Source organism: Neofelis nebulosa, chromosome 7 (genome assembly GCF_028018385.1).
Source record: "Neofelis nebulosa isolate mNeoNeb1 chromosome 7, mNeoNeb1.pri, whole genome shotgun sequence".
In the NCBI taxonomy this organism is placed as follows: Eukaryota; Metazoa; Chordata; class Mammalia; order Carnivora; family Felidae; genus Neofelis; species Neofelis nebulosa.
This window is the reverse complement of record NC_080788.1, coordinates 36,235,656-36,262,471: the sequence shown is the minus strand read 5'-3', so window position 1 is coordinate 36,262,471 and position 26,816 is coordinate 36,235,656. Positions and strand designations below refer to the sequence as shown.

General features: G+C 51.8%; 1 long non-coding RNA gene across 1 annotated transcript; it reads left to right on the top strand.

Annotated features, from left to right (window-relative positions):
* The first annotated feature begins 11,761 nt into the window (after nucleotides 1-11,761).
* LOC131518147 (uncharacterized) lies at nucleotides 11,762-12,978 on the top strand. Its single transcript, XR_009264945.1, has 2 exons — nucleotides 11,762-11,892; nucleotides 12,258-12,978. It is a non-coding gene; the product is annotated as an uncharacterized LOC131518147 (long non-coding RNA).
* The last annotated feature ends 13,838 nt before the right edge of the window (nucleotides 12,979-26,816 follow it).

Below are 26,816 nucleotides of genomic sequence, written 5' to 3'. Positions count from 1 at the left end.
AGCACCCGGTGGTTCCCCAGGCTGCTTGGGCACCCCCTGCCCTGGCGTCTCTGGTGGGACGGAGGCCGGCGGACATGACTGAGACCTTGAGTTTGCCTGGCCTCAGTTTTCGAAAGAGCTCATTGTCTCTGGTCTCCTTGTCGACCCCACCTGTGCTCGTCCCACGTTCTGTCTGAAAGCCAGCTCACCTGTCATCTACTCCTTTGACTTTCATGACAACCCTTTGGTTAGGTTAGGTTGAGCTTGCTTGGTCTGGTTTTGCTGTTTTCAGAGAAGGACACTGAGGACCAGAGATGCCCAGGGGTTGCCCAAAGCCGTAGCTGAGGTCAGCGGTTAGAGGTGAGGTCAGAGGTCACAACCTGAGCTTCAGAGGAATCACAGAAGGCTTCGGAGAAAAGCGGCTGTCTGATTCCTGCAGCGTCCCCCGCGTCTGCACCACATGCTGAACTTGGCCGAGTCACCGTTGGAAGCCTGTGCTTCAGGACCCTCCAGCCCGCGACACTGGTGAACCTCCCTGCTAGCAAGTTACTGGTGTGAAATAACGAACATCATTCAGCTTAGAAGATAGTCTCGGACACATCCTTTCCCCTCTTCCCTGGGTGGTCTTCTTCCTGTGACAGAAGTTCCCTCCGCCAGCAGGCAGGCGTGTGGGCGTGGCGGCGGTAGCCAGTGGAGGTGTGGCCACCTGAGCGCCAGCGGGCCGTGCATGGGAATTTGAGTAGACACACAGACACACACACACGCACACGCCCACACACACCTGGAGTGTGCTCGAGCAGCTGAGCGGAAGCAAAAAAGGCTGTCACTCAATCTAAGGAGGGCTTTGCACTTTACAGCAAATGATTCAGCCTCTTGAAAGGCTTAGTTTCCTCCTCCAAAAAAACGGGAACAAGTCCATATCCGCGTGGAGGTCTGTCATCGAGGGTACAGTGAGGCAAAGGACACAGCCCACCCGGCCCATCACCATCACCATAATTATCACCACTATCGATGCTGCTGTAAAATGGGCTTTCTTGGGGCGCCCGGGTGGCTCAGTGGGTGAAGCGGCCAACTTCGGCTCAGTTCATGATCTCAGTCTGTGGGTTCGAGCCGGGCATCGGGTTCTGTGCGGACAGCTCAGAGCCTGCTTCAGATCCTGTGTCTCCCTCTCTCTTTCTCTGCCCCTCCCCACTCACGCTCTCTCTCTCTCTCTCTCTCTCAAAAATGAATAAACACTAAAAAAAAAATTTTTTTTTAAATGCGCTTTCTTGCGGACCCTATAGGTGAATGGTCCAACCCATGAGTTGTCTCGTTCAGACCTTTGGGGCCGTTTGGTGGGACAGCAAGGAAAGGAGGGTAGAAACTCCAAGAACACCACACCTTTCCCGGATTCATCAACTCTGTTTCCTACACAGGCCAAATCCTAAACCCCAGCATCCTGCCAGAACAGGATAGAGGCTCAGGCCTGGGATCTGGGGCTGTCTCAGTCTGCACTTCACCCTCTACAACCTTTGCCCTCAATTGTAAACAATAGCAGACAGCGATTTCACCCGACTTTCAAACACAGCACTTAATATTCACAGAAACCCCTCGAGGCAGATCTCATCTTTTTAAGAAGGAGGAAATCGGGGCTCGGAGAGGTTAGGTAACATGTTCTAGGCCACAGAGCCTGTCAAGTCAACATTGAACTTGAACCAACTGGCCCCATGCCCAGGCTCTTTCCATCTCACACAAAGTGGTGCCTTGCCCATCGTCCAAAGTCTCCTGTCGAGGACCTGAGGATTTGGGGCTGCTATGGGCACATTCCTGGCCTCTCAACCACCCCATGGCCATTAGCGTTCGAAACCACAGGAATGGGAAGGGCATTTTGTAAACAGAGCTCAAAGAAGAAAACCCCTCCCGTAAACACTGAAATCGATGTCCCTTGCAGGAGCTGGATTTGCACTGATTAATTAGAAAATTGCATTTATATAACCCTTTAATCTGTATTTATGTGTTGCTCAGGGTGCGGTGAGCTGGGTGGGGAATTACATCCAGATTAGCTTTGATCCGTAAGCAGCCTGGATTGGTGCTTTCTATGCTACAAGGGGAGGATCAAGAGTATTTGGGACTGGGACCCCCAGCTGAGGGCTCTAGCCCCCTCTCCTACCTTCGACCCAATGAGTCTGGGGCCTTCCAGAGCTGCTCAGTGAAGCTTGCGTGGCCTCCTTGGTCAGGCCAAGCAGTGAGATTACCCGAAGAGCTAATTTCAAGCTGAGCTGGCCCTTGGTTTCCTAAATAAAATTGTTTTCATTTTGTCTCAACACGTGTTCAGCAAGCTTAGAGATCCATCAACCTGCAGAGCTTAATACGAGCTATGCCAAAAGCAGCCGGTGTCCACCCCAGAGTGGGGGAAGGGAAGCAGCAGGGAACAGGCCTAAACTCCCGCGTGTTAGAAAGACCTTTAGTAGATGAAGGGTATTGACGTAGGGAATCTTAATAATTTGTGATGTTTTGAGGGAGTTATTAAAGTACTTCAGCTTTGGTTGTCACGTTTTTTTTTCTTTTTCTTCTTAAAGTTGGATCCACAGATGGACCTGGCTCGGGGGAGATGTGGCTGTGAGGGTCATGGGAGGCTGGGGAACTGTGGCTGTTGGTGTAGAACTCACCGAAGTCCCGTCTAGGCTGCCAACCGGGGCGGGTGAAGGGAGTCACGTTGGGCTCCATGGCGTCGTGGGGAGGGACGCAACACGGCTGGAGTTGGATTCCAGGGCCAGGAGCCTCCCACTGTCCCCACTGCCGCCGGGAAGTTCAATCCCATTCCTCTAGTGTGGCCAAAAGTTGTCGACCTTGGCCAGTCTGCTGTCCTACCCGGGCCTGCCCTTCATCAGTTGCAAATGGAAGGAATAGACCAAATGACTGATGAGGCTTATTCTAGCTCAACTATTCTGATTTCACAAGCATCTCCGTGGATCTCAGAGCCAATCAGAGCAGCAAGTCCTGACACTCTCTAATACTCCAGAGCATTGTGGTTTCAACGTGCACAGGTTCTGCGGTCAGTCTGGCGGGGAGAGACGCATTCTGACTCTACCGCTTTTGAGCCCTACGGCCTCGAGCAAGCTCCTTAACCTTTCTTTGCTTTGTTTTCTTCCCCCGCAACATTGCAGGGGTGATCCCAAGCACCTTCATCACAGAGCTGAAGTGAGAAGTAGATGAACAAATACGTGTGAAGCTGCTGGAACAGTACCTGGGCCCAGCGGGCCCTCGATAATGGTGGTCACCATCGTGATAATGGTGGTCGTGACCGTCATCACCCTCCCTGTTGCAAACCACAGCACCCTCCTCCCCACCACCCCTGCCCCCACCCACCTGCACTCATATAAGCCTGAGAACACACCCCCCGGACAGCTCCTGGGTTGCTTTTGAACTTGACTGTGCTGCATGGGGCCATGTTTCTTGCAGGAACTTCCAGGCTCTCACCAAGTAGCTGTCGAATGAATAGGCAAGCAACCTTGGCCCGTGAGCAGCACAGGCCTTCTTCCTTCACTCCCTGTCGTCGGATCCTTCGCGAAGATGAAAAGACTAAAGCTTCTCTGCACAGCCAGCATTCTGGATCACACTCCCACTCTCTCACGCCTTGGGTAGTTTAATGGAGGCAGAGAGGGTTTTCTGGGTGGATGTAAGTGGGGCCGTGCTGTGGAAATATGTATATATATTGGGAAATGGGGCAGCTCTATCTCCTTCTTGATGATGAGCGAAACTCATTCGTGTATTAAAGGCCCTGAGAAGTCCTACAGCACAAAGACAAAATTGTTCAGCTTCACCGTATGCAGGGATTTCCAAGAGTTTCTGCCAAGAGTCCTCTTTTCGTGTGATTCCCCTCACTGGCCTCCCACAGGATTCGATGGCAGCTTCTGATCCTTCCTGGTTCCAGCAGACTGTGCTTCCTCCCCCAGGAAACGATCGATAAACATGCAAGACGCAGCCGTCCCAAGAAGTGGTTCAGTGTCCTCATTTCTTGGCCTAAGGGAGAAAGCGGGAAGAGGAAACCAGAACCATGTGGCCAGCCTTGCGCACTGTCGTAAAAGGAGCCCCGGGACCCCTGACCCAGGGCTGCAGGGAGAGAGGTGAGACGGAGTTCACGAAGAGCCAGGAAGCCCAGCATGAGTTGCCCACCATAAATAAATAAATCAGGGGGCCACCCCGCCAAGCAGGTTGTATTACGTTATTTGAGCAAGGCTGCTAGACATCTGGACGTTTCTGTTAGCCCCCAGCCCTCCTGTCGCCATAAATTTAAGCTAATCCTGTGGGGCCCTGGATCACAAGAATAATCCTCACATCTGTGTGGGCTTTTCAGCTTTTGAAAGCTCGTTCACAGAATTATCTCATTAGTTTCCCTCAGGGCCTGTGGGAGGGACTCGGGGATGATCATCTCATTTGGCAGAGAAGAGGCTGAAGCCCAGAGAAGGAAAGTGACTTTCTCAAGGTCACACAGCAAGGCAGGGGAAAAGTAAGACTATTGTGCAGGTCTCCTGATTCCCAGCCCAGAACTCCCATGACCACAGTGCGGTCTTACAAAGAACACCCGGAGACACGGACGTCTCCCCCATGCTTGCCACAGTCATGTGGTCAGTCCCCCTGCCACCACATGAGAATGGAATGTAGGTAGGAAGCCACGGCTTAAAGATCGTGGGCTTCAGAGTCAGACACCCAAGTTCAAACCCTGGCCCCGGCTTCTTGGTCATCAAACCTCAAACAGTGTGGTCGAGTTCTCTGTGTCCATTTCTCACCCCCAAAGTGAGGAAGAAAACCTGGCAGTGGGAGCTATCTGTTCAACTGCTCTCTATCACTCTCTTCTTCTGATAATGATCCCCCCCCCCCAACTTTTGCGACCCATCTCTCCCCCAACTCCAACCATGCGGCTCTGGAAGAAGTTTCCCATCACAGCATTCCCTCCTGCCTGGCTACAGGAGTAGACATCCAACCCAGACCAAGCCAACAGAGGCCTCCCCTGAGATGATTTTCAAAGTGAAATAAAGGAAGACCCCCTTCTTCCCTGGGAGTAAAGATGAGAAGATGTGACCCCAGCCTCCTGGAGAGAGCTGGCCTGTGGGCCTGAAGCTGGTGTGCAGAGGAGAGCAGAGCAGAGATGGGGAGAGAGCCCTGGGAATATCCAAAGCCCGGATGCTCCTGCCCTTCCCCTGGGTCACATGAGCCTGTGAATCACCTGGAATTGCCTCCATCCAGCCCCTAGGACCCCGACTGTCCCGAATGTGTGAAAAGCAGGAATAAGGGACCCTACCAGCACAAGTGCCAGGAAAACAGGCAGTGATCTAGGAGACCCCCGAACAGCACTCCATATAATGAACAAAGGACCTGAGTCTCCTCAGTTTTCTGAGACTCCTAAGAATTCAGAGCTTAAAGGAATTTAAAGACTGGAGTCCTGATCTCTCATTTTGACATCAGGGTGAGGAAACTCACTGCATGTGCCTGGATGTTGAATTCCCACCGAGTTAAAAAGTCATAGGACACAAGGCATCCAGAATTCAGGACCCCCGGCCTTCTGCTCTTTTGGCTTCAACCCTTGCTCGCACACTGAGAGACTAAGAGGGGAAAAAGAGAGTGGATGCACCTGGATTCTTTGCTTTTCTCAGAAGTGGTTATGAGGCTCAAGCCAGATTAGACAATATGTAGCTAGGGAAGGATTTATCAAAGTCTCAGCACTGTCCAAAAAAGCAAGAGATTACTATGGTGAAATTACAGGCTCAAGATTCCCTGGACACAGCCTGACACCCCCCAGGGAATTAATGGTAAGCCAGACTGTGTATGAAGGGTGAGGGAGGCAATTAGAACTGAGCCCAGATCATCTCCCAGTGAGTCTTGGCCAGGTAGCCGTTAACTCAGTCTCCTGCCTCCCCTGCCTTCTACCCCCTCAGCCACCCAGTTACCTGAACTTGGGGAGTCTTGTCGACCTATCAACAGTCCTGGTTTGTCTGTGATTGAGAGTTTCCCTGAATTAATAGCTGCCTGACAAGACTCACTAGCACCTGCCTCATTGCCATGGTTTTTTTTATACTTTGGTCTCCCCCTGTACCCTGAGCCACTGTCTCTCTCACCGGAGGGGCCATCGTTAGCACAGCTAGCCTCAAATACACCCACATCCTGTGCCTCTGTCCGTGGTCCTGAAATATTTTTTTGGTGCACTTAGGACCAGGCTATTTCTCCTAAGCCTGGGACGCTTGCTGGTTTATCCAGGTATTCACTCAGTATCTTCATCAGTTAGCTTTGACTGTCCAAGAAGCCATCCCCAAACATAAAGCATCAAAATTAAAAAAAAAAACAACATTATTTTTTTCTCACAAATCTGTGGGTTACTTAGACCATCTTGGTTTGGGCCATCTTGGCGATCTGTGGTCAGCCAGCGGTTTGGCTGAAGTTGGATGAGCGAGGATGATCTCGCTCATATATCTGATTGACAAGCTGTTGGCTGGGGCATCTCGGTTACCTCCTGTGCAGTCTCTCCAGCATGTTAGCCCAAGCTTATTTGTATGGTGAACTCAGTGCTCCAAGCCCACAAGAGAAGACAGGATCCAATGCTCAAGTTGTTTACATGTCTCTGCCACATTGCTAATGTTCTATTGTCCAGGGCCAATCACCTAGACAAGGTCTGAGTCACTGTGGGAGAAGAGTCCCCAGAGGGAACACATGAAGTCGCATGACTGTGGCTGGTTTTTAAAACCAATCTGCACTCCTTGCACCCTCAAAACACCACGAGGCCACAAGCAACAGGATGACCTTCTGGCGAAGCCACCGAGAGACAAGTTTGTCCCAGAGCTGTTTTAAGCTGAGAATCATTTGGCCTCTGCTGAAATCACTTTCATAATTGTATCACGAACAATTAAAAGTCTCTTTTGAGCCTTCCCTGTAACATTCAAGGCCACACTTCCAGTTCTTGCTGCATCAGAAAAGACCTATTTTTTCACTTCTAAATGAACAAAAACATCTTCTGAATTGCAAGCCTTTTTAACAATATCCAGCAATAATTTCTTTCAGTTGTGCATGGCTAGGCAGTAATCTTAGTAATCTTGGATGAATGCAGAGGAAATCTGAAGTGCAGTAGAATTCTCTGGTCCCCAACTCCCCAGAAGGGAGGAGGCTTTAGAGAGCACCTGCTAGGGGACAGAGCCTTACATAAATTCTCATCTGGTCCTCCCAACAGTCCCTCCTTGAGAGAGCCCATGGAGAAAAAAACACTGATGTTGGAGAGATTCGGTATCTTGGCCAAAGTCACAGAGGTGGCAAGTTGCATGGTGAGAATTCAAAACCAGAAGTTCTGACCTCAACATGCATTCTTTGCAACACAGTCATTAATGACCTCAGGGCTGCAGTGTTTAGAGTCACGGTCTAGGAGCACAGTCTCTTTGATCACAGCTCTGCCTCCAGCTCCGATGTGACACTGAGACAGACACTCACCTGTCCCCTTTGAGCCGCTGTTGTCTCATGTGCAATATGAACATGGAAATACCTGTGCCTCCTAATCTGGGCTCAGGCAGGGCAAATTAAAACAGCCTTGGGCTGCTTCCCTATACCTTGAAGAGCAAGTCTTCTAGAGTGATCCTGGCAGCACCTTTCAAATGTTAAATGTGTGCCCTTGATCTCGCATTTCTACTTCAAAGAATCTGTGTTAAAGAGCTATGTCTATGTGTGATTGGGGTGTATGCACAAAGATGTTTATTTCGGCACTGTTTACAATAGCAAAAAAAAAGCCCAGAAATGATGTAAATGCCAAAACGAATTACATTTATCCATTTTATGAAAAAACTGTTGGTCATTTTACTTATTTATTTGTTTGTTTATTTATTGATTGAAGATCTAATTGGCTTTATTAAGTGATTCATGAATCGGGCAACATCCCATCTAGCAAGTAGAGATGCTTCCTATTCATCTTTTTTAAAGGCAGAGAAAGACTTATGGATGAGGATACATGTCCAGGATATATTATTTTAAAGAGTATAGTAGATCTATAACCAGAAAAACCACTAAAACATTCTTTAAATGAAAAGAATACATTTTAGCTTGGTAAATAAATTTATGTATGCTTGTTTAGGTTCAACAAGAGAGAAGAAAGACTGAAAGAAACCCAACAGATGGTTAACAACTACGGCCTCTGGCAATGTATTAGTTTTTTGGGTTGCTGACTTGGTTTTCCTTTCCGTAGTTCTATATTGTTGAAACATGTGCACCACAAATATTTATTATATTTTTAATGTAAAGAAAAAGCATGGGATGCCTGGATGGCTCAGTCTGTTGAGTGACTGACTCTTGATTTTGGCTCAGGCTATGATCCCAGGGTCATGGGATTGAGCCCTGAGTCAGGCTCCGAGTGCCCCTCTACCACACTAGTTCTCTCTCTCTCTCAATAAAAAAATAAAAAAGAGAGAGAGAGAGAGAAAGGAAGGAAGGAAAGATGGAAGGAAAGGAAGGAAAGAAAGAAAAGAAAGAAGGAAAGAAAGAAGAAAGAAAGGAAGGAAGGAAGAAAGGAATGAAAGGAAGGAAGAAAGAGGAAGGAAGGAAGAAAGAAAAGAAAAGAAAAGAAAAGAAAGGAAGAAAGAAGGAAAGAAAGAAAGAAGGAAAGAAGGAAAGAAGGAAGGAAGGGAAAGAAAGAAAGAAAGAAAGAAAGAAAGAAAGAAAGAAGGAAGGAAGGAAAGAAGGAAAAGAAAGAAAGAAAGAAGAAAGAAAGGAAGGAATAAAGAAAGGAAAGAAAGGAAAGAAGAAAGAAAGAGGAAGGAAGGAAGAAAGAAAAGAAAAGAAAGGGAAGGAAGGAAGGAAGAAAGAGGGAGGGAGGAAGGAAGGAAAGGGAGGAAAGAAAGGAAAGAAAGAAAGAAGGAAAGAAAGAAAGAGGGAAAGAAAGAAAGGAAAGAAAGAAAGAAAGAAGAAAGAAAAAAGGAAAGAAAGAAGGAAGGAAGGAAAAGAAAGAAAGAGAAAGAAAGAAAGAAAGGAGAGAAGGAAGGAAGAAAGAAAGAAAGAAAGAAAGAAGAAAGAGAGAAAAAAGGAAAGAAAGAAAGAAAAAGGGAAAGAAAAAGAAAGAAAGAAAGAAAGAGAAAGAAAGAGAGAAGGAAGAAAGAAAGAAAGAAAGAAAGAAAGAAAGAAAGAAAAAGGGAAAGAAAAAGAAAGAAAGAAAGAAAGAAAGAAGAAAGAAAAAAGGAAAGAAAGAAGGAAGGAAGGAAAAGAAAGAAAGAAAGAAAGAAAGAAAAAAGGAAAGAAAAAAAGAAAAAGGGAAAGAAAAAGAAAGAAAGAAAAGAAAGAAAGAAAGAAGAAAGAAAAAAGGAAAGAAAGAAGGAAGGAAGGAAAAGAAAGAAAGAAAGAGAAAGAAAGAAAGAAAAGAGAGAAGGAAGGAAGGAAGGAAGGAAGAAAGAAAGAAAGAAAGAAAGAGAGAAAAAAGGAAAGAAAGAAAGAAAAAGGGGAAGAAAAAGAAAGAAAGAAAGAGAAAGAAAGAAAGAAAAGAGAGAAGGAAGAAAGAAAGAAAGAAAGAAAGAAAGAAGAAAGAGAGAAAAAAGGAAAGAAAGAAAGAAAAAGGGAAAGAAAAAGAAAGAAAGAAAGAAGAAAGAAAAAAGGAAAGAAAGAAGGAAGGAAGGAAAAGAAAGAAAGAAAGAAAGAAAGAAAAAAGGAAAGAAAGAAGGAAGGAAGGAAAAGAAAGAAAGAAAGAAAGAAAAAAGGAAAGAAAGAAAGAAAAAGGGAAAGAAAAAGAAAGAAAGAAAGAAAAGAAAGAAAGAAGAAAGAAAAAAGGAAAGAAAGAAGGAAGGAAGGAAAAGAAAGAAAGAAAGAAAGAAAGAAAGAAAGGAAGAAGAAAGAAAGAAGAAAGAAAGAAAGAAGAAAGAAAGAAGAAAGAAAGAAAGAGAACAAACACAATTCCAGTGCTGGAAGAAATTTTGAAGAGGACCCTGACCCACGGAGAGAAGCTTGCCATGGTCACCTAGCCAACCATTGGTAGAGTCAGGCCAAGCCCCTGGCCTCTCGATGCCCAGCCCAGGCTGGTGTCACTCATCAGAACAAGTCCTTCAGAAAGCATGTAAGCCACATAAACATGAAGAATAGCTAATGTCGTACAAGGGGAAAATCCTGGTCAGAGTGCAGTGAATGGCATTCAGCCTTGGCTCAGCCACCTACCTACTGGGCAAAGTCACTTAACTTCTCTGAGCCCTATTTTCAGCATTTGTAATATGAGACTGATTATGTCCACCTCCCAGGGCTGTTCTAAGCCTCAAATAAGACAGGCAGCAGGTCCTGGCAGCAAAAGCATGAACTTGAACCCTAAACAGATCTGTGTTCAATTATTCAGTCCCCTTCTCTGAACACTGGAACTCGCAAAACCCACCTTACTGGGTTGTTGGCAAGCTAAAGTGACAAAATTCATGTCAACCACTTGGCACGGTCTAGGGACTCAATACGGAAGCCATCATCATGATGGAAAAGCTCTGTGAGGACTGATGGGCTTGGCAAGGCTCGCGCCAAGCATCGAGGTCTTGTGATTCCTGGGTTGCCTTCCCTCCTGGCCCCCTCATCCCATCTTCCCTCCTCCTTGAGGCAGGATGCAAGTTCCCTGGTGCCCCAGGGCTCCGGCTCAGTGGGGGGGGGGGGGGGGCACCCTCTGACACAGCTGCTCCCTTGGCCAAGGGCAGAAGGCAGCTCTACATTTATGGGCCTTGCCGAGGCACAGCGTCACTCCTGGGGAGAGAAGGGCACGCTTGGAGTCTGGAACCAGACAGGGACAGATTCAAATCCTGAATCGGCCCCTTCCAGGTTTTAGGACCTTGGGACTGCATTCTGCAAGCAATGGGGAGCCACGGCAAGCTGTTAAGAGAGTGGCCCGATTTGAGAGAAAAGTGGGTTCTTTTCTCCATACGTGAACGCTTGTCTCTGTTCCCAGACGCAGGAATGAAGAAGACATAACCCTTCCCTGTGCCTTTTAGGACGGAGGGAATCTACGCCGTGTCTTCCGTAGCCAGTGCAGGACGGGCTAAGTGAGAGCGAGGGACGGGACATTTAGCGGAAGGATATTGCAGCATCCGAGGGTAGCTTGGGATTGGGGACTGGCCAGGGGCTTGGGGCGAGGGAGAGGCCTTCCCAATCCCTTCACTGGGCTCAGGGAAAACAGCCCCCAGGGGCCCGGGTCAGGCCTCTGCTCAGCACCAGCCTCTGGCAATTCTCCCTCATCCCCCCTAGTCCCTGACTTGGCTCTCCTCCCTCGGACTCACTTGACGTACAACACGGATTGCACTGAACTATATGCCAGTCTGGCCCGGAATTGCTGCCTGGTGCCCCCACCCGGTGACCTGCCAGCAGCTGGGTAGAGAAGGAGGACACCGGGGCTCTGTGATTGACTCCGGGCGTGGGAGGGGCACGACTCTGCATTCAGCTGGAGCCTGTTTTGCATCCTAAGCACAAGGGTGGTCCTCCCCGGCCACGACAGAGCCACCACGAACTGCCCCCCTTCACCCCTCTCCTAGGAGGTGTCCGTGGCCTCAGCCCCATGTGTGTCCCTGAGGAGCAGCCTCACACCCCTCCCCCTCCGGCCACCGGCCACTCCCCCCCCCCACCCCCGTCTACCGCTGGAGCTTCTGACTCGCCACCGGGAAAACACGACATGAACACGCGAAGCCACAGTGAGTCAGTGGATGTGTGGTTCTGACGGCGAGGTGGCGGAGAGTCAGAGAAGGGAAAACCCCGAACGGTCCAGCTTGCAGGAGCCGTGGGGCTCTGTCTCTCGCCAAGAGCCTGGCCCCGGGGCCACAGGCCAGGCCGGCCTGATTTTGACTTCCCACGTTGGGTCTTTAAATGAAGGCACCAAGGGCGCGGCCGCGAGGAGAGGCACAGCGGTAGGCCCGCCGAGGCTCTAGGCCGAGACAACAGAAGCTCTCGGCGCATCAAGCAAAGGTAAAGGACACGTGTATTCATTCAGGAGGAAAAAAAAGAAATAACGATTCTCTGGCATTTTCTTCTTCTAGCAAGCCTTCGCTTCTAAGTCGGGATGTGGGTCTCTGCATTTTACTTCCAGTGTTTGCAAGAGGCTTTGCTGCTTTGTTTCTGTTGGCGTGCTACCTGCCCCCCCCTTCCCCCCCCCCCCCCCCCCCCCCCCGCCCCGGAAGGTAAGGGCTGGGAAGCTGCAGGGACCCTTCGTAGTCAAAGTGGGAGGTCCGGGCCAGCCGCACCGGCGTCTCCTGGGAGCTCGTTAGCAATGCAGTCTCAGACCCCACCCCAGACCCACGGCATCAGACTCGGCCTTTTCGTTCGTTCCGCAGGTGTTTCCGGTACAAGTTGGATAAGTCACGCCCCGAGGCGGGTGCGCTCCGGCCACCGGCAGGTACCGACACTGATCGCAGGTAACGCGGGGGGGTGGTCACTTAACGATTTTCATAGCTAACTGGAATGTCCATTTATAGCGAATGATGCATGGCTTACCGAAATGGCCGAGTGACATCTGCTGCTGTCTCAACAGTGAGTCGACTTCAGGGAAACGTCCAGTGTACGTGGATAGTAAGGCATGCTCAGATACCATGATGCCTCCCAGGAGGGAATGAGGTGACTGTTCCCAGGAGGGCTGATCCGGCCGGCCCTCAAGGCGGGTGGTGGTGAGGACACAGCTGCACACAGAGAGAGGGGACTTTGCCAAGGTCACGTGGGGGAACTGTGGCGGAGGCAGGACTGGAGCCCAGGGCTGTAGCCACAGGTCACTGGGGTGTCCCTTCCCCCTTTAAGCCAACTGCCCAGCTGCAGACCTGAGCCCAAAGCGGGAGCTCTGGCCGCAGTGGCCTCGGGAACTGGGACATTTGCAGGTGACACTAGGCAAATCAGCGGCGTAAATGGCTGTTACTGAAAATGAAGGCATCATGTGGCCTGGGGAGGCCAAAGGTGAGTCATTTCAAGATGAGCTGTCTCCCTCCACCCAGGGACCACGGGGCACCCAGTTCTTCCCTCATGAATAAACACTTTAAGCTGTTCTGCGTAGGCTGAGAAGCCCAATGTGTTCTCAGTGTCGTCTGGTCAAGTTTTGCAAGTAGGAAACCCGAGCAAGTGGGGAAGGAATTGGTCACTGATCTTCAGCCTGGCTTGCGGAAGTCTGCTCAGATTTCTGGGATAAGGACATTCAGCTGCATCACCAAATAAAAACAAAACAAAACAAAACAAAACACCCCTGCATAATATTTTAAGGTTTTCTCAGCCCTTTCTGAACGACTTGCGATTCAGGATCGTCGGTATCTGTCCAATTTTGCACTTTTCCTACAGTACGGAATAAAGTGGCAAAATGTGCCATCAAGTCTCCTGTCCCCTCTCCGTTACCTTGTTCCCAGCTCTTTATCCTGACATGCAGTCCTGTCATCAATATGGCCTTAATCTAGCTTTCTGCCCCACACCGCGTTTTAGCCCAAATATACCATGAATCACACGTGGCCCAACCACAGCTGCCTTCTGCAATTTCCCCCACCCTGCATTCTGCAAAAGCCCGGCCCCTCTGTCTAGAACTTCCTCTCGCGTCATTGAAATCCTTCTTCTGCCAGTTGCAGTGTTTAAGTGCCCTTTCTTCCAGGAAGCCTCTTTGGATCGTCCCCAAGCCCTATTGGGAACTCTCGCAGCCCTCTGTTGCGACCTTGTTATGGCGTTTAGAACAAGCCTCGAATCTCCAGGGTTGTGGTTGAGTTTCCCTTACCTCTGCGTTCCTGGCTTCCTTGCCTGACTCCCAGAGACCTTTCCCGAATTAAAGGACCCGGACACGTCCTAGGTTTGATTCCCAGCTCACTGGCAGGACTAGTTAGGGTATGACACCGGGCCAGTTACCTAACCTGATGACTCAGCTGTAAAATGGGAAAATGAATCACTTCTTCGCAGGGAAAGCATAAAAATTAGATGAGGTGGCAGGTACAGAGTGCGTAACTTACAGCTTGGCACCTGCTGGTGGCAAGTAAGTCATAGCTAACATTAGTACCGTGGGTAATAATAAAATTTAACGCTATTTGGAGCGAAAGGCAGATTCTGGGCCCCCGGCACATCCTGCCCACTTCCCACTGGCCCTTCTGCCTGGCTGTGCCTCCCTCACATTCCGGCCCCCAGGCCTGCTCCAAACCCTCCCCCTCTCCTTCACCCCTGTGTCTTCAGTAAAGACCACAGGCACGTAAGGGGTCTGCAGTCTTAGCTGCGCTAGGCGACAATGATCCGGTCCCCCCGCCCCCACCCCCCTGTGAAGGAACCAAGGCCCCAAGGCTGCAGCTCTCAGACCCGGAAGGTTCTGCGGTTTCCAGAGTGTGGTTTCCTCCCCCAGATCTGGCACAGATTTGGACGCCGAAACGCCGCTGAACTTCTCCTTCTCTGTTTTCGCAAAACAATGGCCCTTTCTGAGTCTGCATCGTCCCTAACGAACGTACTCATACGAGAGAAGTATAACTTCCGGGGCTCTCCTCTCTGAGCTGGGAGGAGACCACGGGGCAAGAAAACATTCCCAGGACACACGGAGGGATCCATCCCTGGGGCAGAACATGGAGCAGGCCGGCCAAGCCTGCCCGGGAGCAGCCGGGGAGGAGCTAGGGGGCAGCTCAGGGGACCGCCACAGGACTAACATAGGAGGTAGGATTTTGCAAGGGCTCGCGACGAACGCTGAGAGAACCCCTATGAGGGAGGCTCTCTTTTCATCCCTACATCACTGTGGGGATCAAGGCAACAGACACTGGCTCCATTTTTTTTTTTTAAGTTATTTATTTTGAGAGAGAGAGAGAGAGAGAGAGAGAGAGAGAGAGAGAGTATGTGCATGAGCAGGGGAGAGGCAGGGAGAGGGCGAGAGAGATCCCCAAGCAGGGCTCGATCCCACCAACCATGGGATCACGGCCTGAGCCGAAATCAAGAGTCAGACGCTCAACTGACTGAGCCACCCAGGTGCCCCGACACTGGCTCCATTAAAAAAATTTTTTTTAATGTTTCTTTATTTTGGCAGGTGGGGAGGGGCAGAGAGAGAGGGAGGGAGAGAATCCCAAGCAGGCTCAACGCTCAGTGTGGAGCCCAAAGCAGGGCTTGTGAGATCAAGACAGGTGCCGAAATCAAGAGCCAGACGCCCAACCAAATGAGCCACCCGGGTGCCCCTGTTTCCATTTTAAACATCACACAGCTCCATTTGGTCTAACAGAAAAAAAAACAAAAAAAAAAAACCTACTCAGATGCTCAGGAGAAGGCAGGACAGGGGTGTGGGGCTTGGAGTACAGGGATGTCTGCCCAAGCCCAGCTTGCAATGCTCACTCCTTTGAGTTAAAGCACTGAGTGAGAATTCAAGGAGTTAAGAGGAAGAGGGAGAACGCGCTGTTCTAGCTCCTTCCCAGGACGGGCGATGGTCAGATGCATGGCCCGCCCTTCCCTAGTAGAGCTCCGGGGCCCCCGGGTTAAGTCCAGCTGAGAAAAGGCGGGATCTAGCTCAGAGGTGTGGACACCACACAAGAAAAGCCTGAGAAAAACCCGTAGAATACGCCCGAAGTCACATGCTATCGTTTTCAAGTCTGAGACTCACTGGCCCGGGGAAAAGCCCAGACTGCCTGCTGGAGGATGAGACAGCCAGCAGCAGGGCCCGATCTCCCCAGTTACCAAGGGTGAGGCCATCCTCGATTGGCCAGCAGCCAGCCGACCCCACACACACGAGAACCCAGCCAAGAACAGCGGGGTCTCCTTGTGGCTGACCCCATACCTGAACGTAGTTATTACGTGCCTCCGAGGTTTTCTGGTCGTTTCTAGCACAGCATTACTGGGGCAATAGACAACCGATGCGGCGTATTCATTCTCATCTGATACTTGGCCGAGAAGAACTAAGTGCCGTCCCCTGACAGCTCCCCCACCCCAAGTGTGGATGTCTAAGAAAGCTTAGGCGGAAAGTACTTGGAAGAAACAAGCGATTTGTTGGCTTCTCGTTTCTGAACCGAGGCTAAAACGTTTTGTTTTCGTTCAGAGACAGCACGTGCCCGAAATCGTCAATTACTGCACACGTTAAACATTTTTTTATTTTTATTTTTATTTTTATTTTTATTTTTATTTTAACGCTTATTTATTACTGAGAAACAGAGAGAGACAGAGCATGAGCACGGCAGGGGCAGAGAGAAGGGGAGACAGAATCTGAAGCAGCCTCCGGCTCCGAGCTGTCCTCGTAGAGCCCGACGCGGGGCTCGAACTCGTCAACTGCGAGATCGTGACCCGAGCCGAAGTGGGACGCTCAACCGACCGAGCCACCCAGGCGCCCCTAAACATTCTTAAAACAAACCAGTTGGACATCCTGAGCCTCTCTGCCTCCTTTCAGAAACCTCACTAAAATGACAGACAGGGGTGTAAACAGGATAAACACCGAAAAGGGGGTTGGGGAGGATGATAAGAGACAGATACACCCCTGATAAAGAGCTCCAGAAAGTAGGTCTCCTTGGGAAAAGTAAAATAAAACTGAACTTCTGTCTGACGTTTTACCCATACTTGGAGGAGTTTTGCAATTCTTTTGGAGAATTCAGAGGTAAATTCGTAATAGGGATATAGAACACCGAACGAACAGCCAAGAAGGAGAAATTATTACCTGCAGAAAAAGATAAAGCAAAAGAAAGGAAATGTATTCGTAATTCACGACGTCCGCGGTGCAGCTGTGAGCAATATTCCAATTGTCATAGTAGTGTAAACACTGAGTATGGATACATCACCAACATTTGTGATAGAGAGTAGAGGGGGGAGAAATTGTGTGTGTGCGTGTGTAAGAAAGCTAAATGCTATCCCGTGAAGCCAGGAGATGATGTTTACAATGGGGAAAAAAAATCAGAAAATAGATGTATAATCACAGTATTCAAAAATATGAAAACTGTGGAGAAAACGATCGTCTCGAGAATGCAGGACTGGGGTCGGGGTGAAGTAGGACAGGGGACTGCTTTCTTCGGCCAGCAGCCTCGTCAGCCTTTTGAACGCTAGACATGGGTATGGCCGCGATAAAAATTTAAATTCAGTGTTAAAAAATCACTTGAGGGCCACTTGGAGTAGAATTACAGAACGTACTAAATATTCAGTGATCACACATTTTTAGTCACCTACCAAAACCATAAAGCTGGCGCATCCCCGGCCTCCCCAGCACCCTGCCTGGCTGCTGAGGAAAACAGGTCTACTAACTGTCCGTGACCTTGCAAAACACGTAGGCACAGAACGTCAAAGGGGCGCGGAGGGAGAAAGCGTGGCAGATGAGACGATGCTTACTCTGGGGTTCTTCTTTTGCTCCGCTGCTCCTTTAGCAACAGAGAACTGAAAATCTTTCTAGCTGTGTCCTTAACCTGTGTCGTACAGGCGTCACGGCTGGCTGTCACGACTGTATCAGCATCGACAGGCTCACCAGCTCTTTGTCTCAAAGAACCATTCAAAAGTGGAGCGCGAGTGTGCCCCCAGGTACCGAGACATCCAGGCTGGGCCTCCAAGCTCAGGGGATATTTAGCAAGAAGCCCAGGAAAAGATAGGTGGGCACCCTGCTTGGTGACAGGCTGGACTCACGGACCCCAGGGGCGCCCTCCCTGTGGACGGGAGGGACGCCACACAGCACACAGAGCAGCCCCAACCTCTGCCATCCCCGGCAGCCTCGGCAAGACCCCCGGGGTGAGGCAGCAGCTTCTGACCATCGGCCCTGACCCGGAACCGTGGTGGGTCGGGTTCAACATCCCAAAGCAGTCCTCCGGTTCCGTTTCAAAATCAGACATCGTCCGATCGATCCCTGCTGGGGAGCTATCAGGCCGGCTGCTTCCTGACGTCAGCCAAGAGGAGGGAAGAAATTCATTGGCTGGGTCTGATTGTGGCTAACTGAAATCAAAGACAGAGGGGGCACTTTCTTCCAGGGAGAGAAACTGTTCCCTGGGGACGGCTGCCGAGGGCAGGCAGAAGGTAACCGGAAGGAGGCGGAGACGTGGAAATCCTCAAAGCTATCCTTCCGCACCGCACAGGTGGGGAAACCAAGCACAGAGGGCGGAAATGATTTGCTCAAGGTCACTTCGTAGTTGAGGGAAGGCTCTGACGTATAATGACAACACCTAGCATTTATGGAGTGCTTATGGTCATACAAAGACTTTAATATATATATATTTATATAATATATAATATATATTTATATATTTATTTATATTTATTTAGATTATATATATTTATATATATTTATATATTATATTTATATATATTTATATATATATATATATTTATACCCCCAAAACTGTGAGGCAGGAATCCTTGTACATTATGCAAGAGTCTCCATTTTACAGATGAAGAAACTGAGGCTTAGAGGCTTAATTAAGTAGTGCAATATCCTAAACACCTAGACTGCGGGGAAACTGAGACTCCAACACCGTCTGCTTATTGCAATCCAATTCCTAAGTCGCGGATCTTGGCGCTGGACTTCACTACCTCTTGGAGCTAGAATCAAGTGTCCCTTGTTTCAAGCCACAGCCTAGCCTGTTGCCTCGCAAGGCACATTTGTGCGTGTTTGTGCCAGTGCCCTCCCTCTGGGGGCATATCTGTTTCTCCCTTCACCTCCGTCTCTCTGTCTCTCTCTGTATTTCCTTAACTCCACGAGTGTCTGTTTCCATCACTGCCTCTCCCTGTGTCTCTTTCTCACTGTTTCTCTGTGTGCCTGACACTGGCCGGCTTTGTTCTGTGTATGTGTATCTCTGGGTGGTTGTGTGTATCTGCCTGTCTCTATCTCTCTCCGAATAACTGAGAAACAGAATTCTGCTGTGGATGGATGGGTGGAAGAATGGACAGATGGACGGATGGACGGAAGGAAGGGCGGGGGGCTCCCTCCGTCCACAGACAGCAGACGTGGTAACGAGCAAGCACATCCCGACCCAGGCATCCCGGGCAGCCAAGTCTCACTGGGCCATTGATCTGTCTCACCCTCTAATGCCCTCCCTCCCCAAGGCCTGTGCATCCCATTTCCGTCTTAACCCGAAGCTGCTTCCCCAGGGCTTGGTGGCTTGCATCCAGCTTTATTGTTGATACAGATCTTTATCTGCCTTGGGCTTATAACTGACATTTAAATTACTCTGCAAACAATGAATCAATATTTATGGATTCTTGGACCAGCGCATTTGCCAACCCTAGCGTCCTGCGTTTCTCCCAGGCCAAAAGGGGACGTGAGTCAAGGTCAAGGCTTTATCTCATTAGAAATGGGGGAACTGGGTCTGCCTCTAAGCAAAGGTCTCGAATTAGAGTAGAGCTGGGTGCTTTGAGACCATCTAACTAGACCAAGGCGGCTCCCCGTGGGAAATTCAATTCACTTCACAAACAGTGGGCATTTCCCGTGTGTGCAGAGCACCGCATTAAGCCTGCATGAGAGACAAGGACAATGAAATCAAGCCCCCACCCTTTAGGGATTCCTGCACCGGGAGGGGAACAGAGGCACACACAGGTAACTACAAACAGATCGCATCAAGGGTTGCAAGAGAGGTCCAAACCCAGTCTGTGGGGAGACAAAGAAAGGAAACCATTATTCTAGTAAGTAGGGCTTCTTGGAGGGCTCCCTGGAGGAGGCAGGGCATTCCAGGAGAGGAAAACAGCTGGGGTCAGGCAGACCCAGAGGTACAGAACAGGTGTCAGGGCTTCTGGAAGAGCTCTGTGGGAAAGTGCCATGGGAAGGTAAACTGAGGCCCGACCCTGGAGAACTCTGGACGTGAAACTGAGGCTTGAGGCTTCCCTCCTGCGGGCCAGAACCATGCAGGGGGGTGAGGAGGTCTTTGAGACGGGGAGGCACCCCAAAAGACCTGCGCTCTTTCTCTGGAAGCCCCTGAGGCACTCTATGGTGAACCCCACCAGCCCTGCGCCTCTCTCCCCAGGGCGCGACAGGATGGCTGGGCCGAGTGTTTCTCCGTCTGTAAGCAAGTATGCGGCCCTCACCCGCCTTGAGGAAAACAGCGAACATGAGACGGACGCTTCTGGGCCCTCTTTGGCGCTCTGAGTTATGGGCCTGGCCTTAATCGCAGAGGCCAGACCGTTTATCACCCTGGTGAATTTAAGCTCTGGTTCCGGGAAAAAGGACAAGCAATCTCTTGTCCCTGCAGCAGCACAGACATACGTTCCCAGGCAACGATTTATTTGCCCAGCTGCCCTTGCCAGCTGCGCTGCAGAGACCCTCAAAGCTGAAATTTCCCCTGTGGCATCTATCCCAGCGCAGGGCATGGTCTGGGCATCTCCGGGGACAGGGGCTGCTGAGCTCCGGGAGTCTGGGGAGGTGGCCGTGGGATCTGAAGGAGCCACGAGGCACTTGTCGGGGTCAGCAGGGCTGCTCTCCGTTAGGCCCAGTGGGCACCGTTCCCCAGGCCCGAGAAGCATTGGGAGATCTGTGAGAATGTTGAAAATCCACTTATTTATTTATTTATTTATTTATTTATATGTTTATTTATTTTTGAGAGACAGAGCGTGAGCAGGGGAGGGACAGAGAGAGAGAGAGAGAGAGAGAGGGAGACACAGAATCCGAAGCAGGCTCCAGGCTCCGAGCTGTCAGCACGGAGCCCGACGCGGGGCTCGAACCCACGAAGTGCAGGATCGTGACCTGGGCCGAAGTCGGACGCCCAACCGACTGAGCCACCCAAGCGCCCAATTAAGTTTTTTAAATGAAGAAATGGGGCCCAGGAGGGCAAAAGGCCCGCGGCCCACGGAAGTCCTAACATGACCCCGCTGCCCACACCGAGGCACCTAGTTTCAATTTTCTCTCGGTGGGAATGGAAAGAGCCGGGCTGAGCTGGCCTCAGATTCCACGTCACTCAGTGGCTCTACTCCCCCGTCTGCGCCTCGCTTTCCTCCTCTGTGAAATGGGCTGATGATCCGTACCTCACAGGTGGGCTGAGAAGGCCAGAGATGGGTACAGGGTCTAGCGGGGAAACACCCATGCCTGCAATTCGCGCCTATTTGCTCAAGTTCGGTTTATGTCTCATCCTCTCTGGGAAGTTGTCCTGACCACGCTAAGTCTCCGTGTGGCCTCCTCCTGCATGTCTGGGGCTGTTGGTGGCCAGGAGGCCCCAGGAGCCTCAGCGAGGCTGGATCCGGGCCGCAGGCAGCAGGTGCTAGGTCTGGGGAGGCTGTCCATGTCAGCAGCAGCTGTCACTGCCTTGAAGGCAGGAACCACATCTTACACAGTCCGTTTCTGCAGCGTTAGGCACAGAGCCGTACCCAGGAGGCATTCTGTGACCATTAGCTGGTTGGGGATCTCTAAAATTGAGGGTTGAGGGTCCTTGTAGTTCTCTCTCACGCTTTAAACTCCTCATGGCTGCACCCCTGGGCTTGTCCGACTTGCTAAACCCGCCTTACCCCAGTCTCCCTCCTCCTCCTGGCTCTGGCCACATGCAAGCCTCAGGACCCTTGCACCTGCTGTCTGCTCCTCTGGAAATGCCCTTCGGCCCACAGTCTGCAAGGCACCCCGTTCTTCAGGTGTCACTTAGGCCTTACTGCCACAGAGACGCCTCCCCAAAGTGGATCCTTCCATTATTTCTTTTAGCTCTGAACCTGACCGATTTCTTCACGGTCCTCAACACAAGTTTATCGCCCCTCTGTCTCAACACACGTAAGTTCCTTGGCCAACGTAAATCATTACGTTGTCCCTAACGCAGGGACAGACTCTGAAAAATATTTGTCAAATGAATAAATTAGTGAATGAATAAATCCATTATCTTACTAAGAATATCTTGTTAGTCTATTCTGAGCAGGCGCTGAGAGACCATCAGAGATCGGTGCCCAATCCACCCCGTGTCTTAGCCGGATGCCTCCCGCAGCCCGTGCAGCCTCCCGCAGCCAGGGCGGTGACCCTGTCAGTGGTGCCCCAGGGCAGAGCTTCCCTGTGGGAGGGGACTCAAAGGACCCCGACCCCTCCCACTAGGGGGACACAAGATATTTTGAGGGTCTGCCGTGGGCCCTCCGCGCACGGAAGACAACACTGGGATTTTCACCAAACGCCTGCCGATTACCATACGCTTGTTTGAAGGAATTTGATTTCACCCGTTCAGCCACCAAATGTTTATTTAGTAAGCTCCTCCAATGGGGCAGACGCTGTGCTCAGGTGGAATGTTCAATGATGAACAAAACCAGCCACTGTCTGTTGGTGGCGAGTTAAAGAATATGGACAGCAGGTAAATTGGAAAAAAAAAAAAAAGGGGGAGGGGGGAGCAAGGCCCATCCAGAATATAAGATCTAGAAGGATTCTTGGATGTACGACAAGTACGTTGTACGGAATGACGTGAGGGCCTATGACCTTTCTCTGAGTTACTGCTGCGCCCCCAGACCCGACCACCGGAGGACTGAAGGGCAGGGGTGGGAGAGGGGAGGCGCCCAGGCAGGGGTTAGGGGCCGGTGGGAGGAGCCGCGTGCCCCACGGAAGGAGGACGGCTCTCTGCGCAGGGGTTACAACCTCAGAAGGGAGGGTCCTCCCACCTGGCCAAGTGCTCTGCGGCCATGGGTGCTTGGTATCCCCGCCCCAGCGCCCCTGACCTCGGGCCCGCGTCGACCGGGCAGAGCACTGCGGAAGGTGCCTTGCGGCCTTGTCTGGGCCCCTCGGCCACCCGCACCTCCCGCCCCGACGGGCTGCAGGCTGGTGTGTGTGTGAACGCGTGTGGGCGTGGGTGCAGGTGTATACGTCCACGTGCGAACGTGTGTGAGTAGAAGCGTGAGTGCGTGTGAATAAACGCGGGTGGCTGTGTCTGCGCGCGACCGTGTGCGGATGCGTGTGCGCGTGGGTGCGCGCAGCTGTGGGCCCCTCCCGCCCTCTCCCTCCTCTCTGGAAGGAAGCTGCAGGGAAGGGGCCAGATGGTCTCCTCTGACCTGCTATTTATCATCCCGGCAAAAGCTTATTCAGTTTAATGCTCTTCGGCAATTCATTTAAGGGCTCTGTTTGTTTCTGCTGATGAGGACTGTTAATTTGCACAGCGGTCTCATTAGGCCTAAACCACCAATTAATTCCTTTTGTTCTCATTAAACGGCTGATTCCTAAACATTTCTCGGACAACAATGGGCCTCCCGAGCAGAGCCGCCACCGCGGGGGGTGGCCCGGAGCAGGTACGGGCCCGGGGGCTCTCCTGATCCCCGTCCCTGGCACAGCCAGGGAGCTCTGTAAACCTTTGGGGCCTGCCAGCCACGGCCAGGCCCTGGACCGTAGCCTGGGAGGGTCAGGTGCCCAGCGGGGACCGTCCCCTGGCTCCCCGGGAGCCCCTTGAGTAAGCTAGTAGGAGTCGGACAGACAGGTCCCCCCGGGGAGCCATGACCGCCTGGCAGGGGCTCTGAGCCAGGAGCTTTTGTCTGCTGGAGACGCCCGGCTTATGCCCTGGAGTCTGGGGGCACAGAAGCAGGTGGGGTAGGAGGGTGGTCCTGAGGCAGCGCGGAGCCATCCGCCAGACACCCCGCGGGCTGAGCAAGCTCACCCCCTACCCGCTCCGGGGGTCTGTTTCCCCCTCGGAGCAGAGGGCGTTGTCCCACCAGCAGGATGTTTACTTCCAAACCACAGAGCCATTTTTTGTTCAAGTGCAGGCTCGCGCAGGTGCCCAATGTATACGGTGAGTAAAAGTGGGGGTGCTCTAGTTGGAGCCCCGGCCCTTTTCGACCTCCCCTTTGCAAGGCTCCCCCCCCCTCCGCCCCCCATCCTCTTCCTGCCAAAGACGGGCGCTCAGAGCTTCTCCCTGAATACCCTGAAGGGTTGCTAGTGTGGAAGCTTCTGGACCAGCCGCCGTTCCCTGTGAGTCCAAGGGCTGCGTTTTTAACGGGCTTCCACCGCCTGGTCCCCACTCAGTTTCTGCTCAGCGGTTGCCCACGCCGCCCTGCTAAGAGGAAGGCAGGATAATAGGAAGTGGGAGTGAATGACATCATGCACGGCCAGAGCCGTGGAAAATTCCAGGGAGGTACAGCTGGATCTACACCGGAGTCGGAATCCGCACCCCACCGCTTCCCAGCTATCGCTCGACCTCCAGGTTTGCTCATCTGTAAAATGGGGACAACAGAAGTACCTCCCCCCGAGCGACGAGTGGCGGGGTGAGAATGAAATTAGCCCATGGCCAAGGGCTTGGCAGACTTCCTGGGATGTCGTCATTGGTCTAATAGATGTTAGAGAACAGATACTCCCAACTCCTATTAACTGGACGCTGACCTGCCTCGCTTCCTTTTCCAGCCTTACACCACCCCCCACCCACCCCCGACGCACACACACACACACACACACACACACACCTCCTCCCGCCCTCGGATCCGGATCCCCATCCCCTGGGCTTTTCCATGTCAGCTCGTGGGGCCTGAACCGCCCTCACCCCCACATGCAGTTACCAGATTTAGCAGATACAGAGATGAGATAGTGAGAGTTGAACTTCAGATACACAGCGAAGGGACGTGCCAAACACAAGATGGGGTACGTTAAGCCTAACATTATTTGTTACTTAGCCAAAATTAGAATTCAACGGGGCAGCTCTATTTTTTCGTCTGGCGGCCCTACCCCCAACCCATGTCCAGTGAACTACTACTCATCCACACTCCAGTCAAGCATCGCCTCCTCCGGGAAGACTTCCCTGATGGTCTGTTAGTGCAGCTATCCCTTGCTCGTGCTCTGTCGGTTCTGGTTCCTTGTGCCGGGATGACCCCTACCCGGCTCGGATCACCACTTTTGACGGGGCTTTGTGATGGGGAATCCACAGGCCCGTCCCTCCCACTGGGTTTTGAGCCCCTTGGGGTGGTGAGAAAGGTGCACCCTTGTCCGAACCTGTTCACCGCTGTCGCCCGTATTCGGCGTGCTCTGTACGTGGACAGGGCACTTCTTCCTGTCCCCACCACAAGTCCAGGGGTGGCAACCAGGGCCCGGGACAGAGATTACTAGTTGCCAGCCAACATGGTCATTCTCATTCTTCCTTAGCAGCAAAGCTCTGTCTGGGGCAGCCGTGCGCCCGCCCAGCTCAAAGACATTTCCCAGACTCCCTTGCGGCTAGGCAAGGCCCTGTGATTCAGTGACGGCCAAAATGAGTGTGGCGTGGGAATTCCAGGAGCGCTGGGGGGAGTGGGGAGGTGGCTCTGTCCTTCCCCTCCCCTCCTTCCTGCTGCTTGGAATGCAGATGTGCTGACTGGAGCTCCAGCAGCCATCTTGGGCTATGAAGTAAACTTAAAGAGGGTGGAACAAAAAGATAAAAGGCGCCTGGCCTGGATTCCTTTATGGAGTCCCCATTCCAGCCCTTTACGGTACACCATCAAGGCCTGTGAAATTTTACCCCCCTTGTAAGCTGACGAGGTAGCCCGTCCCAGTTTCATGGATGCCAGCAGAAAACACTAGACTCCCAGGCCAGATAAAAGGGACCATATCACCCACGACACAGCGGGCAGCGCGAGCTGCGTGTCCAGGCCTGTTTGCGTTAGGTCCACTCGTCCCCAAGTCCCGGGGGCCCCGTGGAGCCGTCCGCGTAGACGCTGCAGATGCAGTGGGTTTGTGTCCCAGCTGCGGAACCTCAAGCTTTAAAACGGGGCTGCCGGTGGACCGGCCCAACCTTTGGCACGTTGTCTTTACTACCCTGGCGAGCAAAGAGATCTCCCCTTTGACACGCAGAATAGTGCCGTGTCTGTCTTCCAAGCCCATTCGCTATAAAACACGCTTGCAAACGTGGTCTGGAACCAAAGCCGCCCGCGGCCCTGCGTGTAGGAGCGTAAAGCCGCAGGAGGCCTGCGGGACAGGGTCCCGCCTATGCCCGCAAAGGTGTCTTGGGTGAGCGATGACTCCCGTGCGTTGAAGCCACCACTGGTCAGCTGCTCGGTGCAGCTGAAGCAGATTTTAAACGATGCAACGAGAAAGCTTGTTCTGTGTTCCTCGAATCTAAGTGTGTGTCCTCCGCCCAACGCCTGGCGGGGAGAAATGGTAGAAACTTGGCCTGAGCCGCAAGAGCCCTTCCCAGGAGCCGCTGGATGTGAGACAAGGACGGAAAGGACGGGTGGGAGTTATGGCAGTCAGGACGCTCAGTCTTGTGCCGAGAAAACCGGTTCGGGAGAGGAACGCTGACACGGGATGGAAGAACACAAGGGTTGTGTCGGTGACCGTGGTCAGAGGTCTGGGAGCCAGTGCCCTCGGGTGCTCTCCCAAGGTCAGTCCCGTAAGTCCGCGAAGCCCCTCTGCGGCCAGACTGGTTTGGAATGGGTTACTGCCAGGAACCCTAAGTGAGGATTCAAAGGACGACCTTCCCGGTGGGGTCTGGGGACTTCAGACTTCGGGGGGAGTGGGGGGAGGCGAAGAAGCACACAACCAGCCCACCTGTGTGGGTGATCTGTGCACGACTCCGTGGAGATCACAGCAGTAGAGACTGTGCCTCGGGCCACTCGGTCGAGAGGGGACCAGAAGGCTCCCGGCCCGTCTCCACGCCACCGTGTAGACTGCACCCGGGGAGTGAACCGGGAAGGGAGGCCCCGGCTGACCCCCGTCACCCGCTGGCGGGGAGCCCCATCAAAGCCCGCCCCAGGAAAGCAGGTGCTGCCGGCTGTCTCCGCACGATCCGAATTCATTTCCATATGTTCCTTTCGTCTTCTCTGCAGGATAATCGTTCTTCTGGGGCTCAGGGCGTGGGAGGGCAGGAGACGTGCACTTCTGTTTATTAACTCGCTAAACGCCCGCTTTAAATGAAAACCCACACCACACGCTGGCTCGCACAGGGATAATATTCAGCACGACTGTTTGCCTGCCTTCTGCCATCAATGCCAGTCTGATTTAAACCTGCTTTTCTTTCTTGTCCGGGGATGCCCGTTCTGGAAGCATCTAGCAATAACCTAGTTCCTACAGCTCCCAATCCTTTTTTTTCTTCCTTCATTCCTTCCTTCCTTCCTTCCTTTTCTTTCTT